The following is a 2,761-nucleotide window of genomic DNA, read 5'->3' as shown; positions in this document are numbered from 1 at the left end:
TTAGAACGGTCAGGTGGTCAGGAAGCTGAAGGAGGGGGAGGACCAAGTGATGGGGTGTGGCTGGGGGCGGGGCTTTTTTGCTTTTTTTTTATACTCAAACCTCTGATTGACTGCCTGTTTAGTGTTTTCCCCAGACTGACTGTAGACATCTGACAGTCTGTAGATATTGGATAGACTCTTAATTTTCTCTTGTTTTTCACGAGCCATAATCTCACTTACAAGTAACATTTTCAGGTGTTTTATTGCTTTGTTTTGGCTTGAGCATTTGAAATGTATCTTGTTTTTTTGTTACTCCGCTGAACTGTATATATACAGTATATATCTAAATAAATGTATACATATATTTCACATCAATTTCAGGTCATAAGAGTTTAGAAAACATACATAGTGACATTTAGGTGAGATTCTTGAGATCTCTTTCCATATCTGGGACAAAAAAATAAATAAATAAACAATTTTTTAAAAAAGTGTCCAAAAGTTAAGGACAAAGTTTTTGGTTACAACACCTTGGCCCATTGCCAAACGTATGAGTAAAAAGATCACATTTGAGGGCTAATTACTGTTTGCCAAAATGGCATTGCTAAATAAATGAGAACATGTAACATGGTGGTACATGTGGGCCACACGTGTTATTCTTGGATATAGACCAAACTCTTCTGGCGAGTTCTTGACTTCTTTAACTGCATTGAGTTTGCAAAAGTGTCTCATGAGTCTGTTGCCTGGCAACAGTCATTTTGCCAGTGACATTAAAAAACACACAAAAAAGTAAAAAATGAAGTTAGGTTTTTTTTTTGTGTGCACTTATTGGCCAATGTGAGCTCCTCCTCTGTGTAAGTGCATTAGCACTGGTCGTACCGCATCGGCAAAGAAAGGCTGTTATCTAGCTGTTAATTGTGGCATGATTATCAATTTAATGGTTGTAGTTTTAACAGATGAAAAAATAGAAAAAGAACAAAGTCCTTTGCTTTCATTTGTACATTTGACTGTCTTGCTGAGGTCAGCAGTTTTTTTGGTTTTTTTTTTTTAAACTTTCTTTCTCCAGTGTGCAGTAACAGTTGCTAAGCTAACAGTATTAAAGCCTAAATATCTTCTTAGGTTGTAGTGTTTTGGTTTTGTCCTCACTGTTTTGTATTGATTTTCAAACCCATGTCTTGAAACAGATGTCTTGTTATGATGTTGCATATACAGTATTACAGAGATTTAAACTCTCTCTCTCTATCCTGTTCCTCTCTGTTTGTCCCTGTCTCCTGCGCTCTTATGTTAGCCTTTTGTACTCTCACTAAGAATGCTTTGTAGCCGGCTGTAAAATTAATCAGTTTTGTACATAAATGTGCCAACAGCTTGACAGTGTTTTTTTTTCTTTTTTTTTTTTTCTTTTTTTTTTTTCTCTTGAATAGTAGGAACAAACTTGCTTGCATAAATAAAAACACTTGTGTACTTGTTAATAACGAATTTTTTGCCAGCGTCGTTATTTCATTAAAGTCACCGTAGGATGAAAATCAGCAGAACTTCTCCTTTAGATGCCCAGTTTTCACATTCTGATTACTGACGGCCAACTCATCTTGGTCCTTCACAGTCTTCCACTGATGTGGCGTAAAGAAACATTTGCACATGGGGAGAGCAGTAGACACAGTTATACGTGATCGTTTCATACCACTGTCTGTGTGAATAGTAAGATTTTGCAAATCTTTTTTCTAATATTAACATCTGATCACAGGCCACAAACTGCAGCAACTTTACATACAATTGATCGATAAGTACATCATAAATACACGCTGATGAGACTAGGAAATGTATTGAAGTTCGATCTTTTACCTGATCACCATTTCAGTCTGAGGGCTGAGAGCAGCTCTGGGTTGAATCGCTCATGGTAGCATGTGGTTTCAGACAGCATTGCAGCTGAAGCGCTTAAGAGTGCTTGGTCAACTCCCCAGGTATTACTCCTCCTGTCTCGCCGCCCACCTCCCGCTTAGGTTGCTGGAAAGATGACCGGTGTGGGCTACTTCTCCTTCTGCGCCTTCACTTTCCCGGCTTGTAGCGTTCTTCGTAGAGTGGCATAATGTGTGTGTGTGTGTGTGTGTGTGTGATGTCTTTCAGTGCTGCCTTTCTTTAGAACAGCAGCGGGTTCTCCACAAATGAAGCAAAGTGGGAAAAGAAATCTGTTGTCCGGTTTTTCCTGAAAGTACTTCATCCGATCCTGAGGCTCTCTGTTGTCTGATTTCCTTGAAGAATACAGATTGAGGTATGAAAATGATATGAACCATGACAGATGTAATAGGCTGGGAGTGCGTGCCTGCCTGACATGTCATACCATGTGATTAATAAAGGGATCGGACAGGCAACATAGAACTATATAGAAGTCTAAAAATATAGGACAGTCTAGAACTATACAACAGTCTAGATCTGTACAGCAGATCTACAACTATACAGGAGTTAGGACTACACTGTATAATGCAGTCTAAGAGCTATACAGCAGGCTCCAGCTACACAGCCGTGTAGTTGTGTGTTTTTCTTGAAAGACATGACATATGTCATTAACTTTATTCACAGAGCCATTTTAACAAACTAGACCTTAGTGATTCCAAAGATGCGGCTATGGTATGAAATTGCCATCATGGTTCTTGCAACCGATTGGATAATTTGAAATGTGCATTTTTTATTTGCACAATAAGCAAAGGCTATTGGATGAAAAGAAAAATATATAAATTAAAAGAAACATTTTTTTGTTGCCAATAAAAATCTCTGGTTGAGTGGAGGTCTA

The 2,761-nt window shown here is 38.2% G+C and overlaps 1 protein-coding gene across 4 annotated transcripts in view; it reads left to right on the top strand.

The window, feature by feature from the left end:
- gpm6ab (glycoprotein M6Ab) overlaps positions 1-1,452 on the top strand; it is a 47,828-nt gene extending 46,376 nt beyond the window's left edge. For all 4 annotated transcript variants that reach the window (XM_027021005.3, XM_081724374.1, XM_081724372.1 and 1 more), the window contains one exon: positions 1-1,452. This exon is cut by the window's left edge and continues 932 nt beyond it. The gene's annotated coding sequence lies outside the window, so the exon portion shown is untranslated.
- The last annotated feature ends 1,309 nt before the right edge of the window (positions 1,453-2,761 follow it).

The sequence above is a fragment of the Electrophorus electricus genome, chromosome 12, assembly GCF_041902795.1.
Source record: "Electrophorus electricus isolate QZ-2024a chromosome 12, ASM4190279v1, whole genome shotgun sequence".
NCBI lineage: Eukaryota > Metazoa > Chordata > Actinopteri > Gymnotiformes > Gymnotidae > Electrophorus > Electrophorus electricus.
This window is presented reverse-complemented; position numbering and strand designations above follow the sequence as displayed.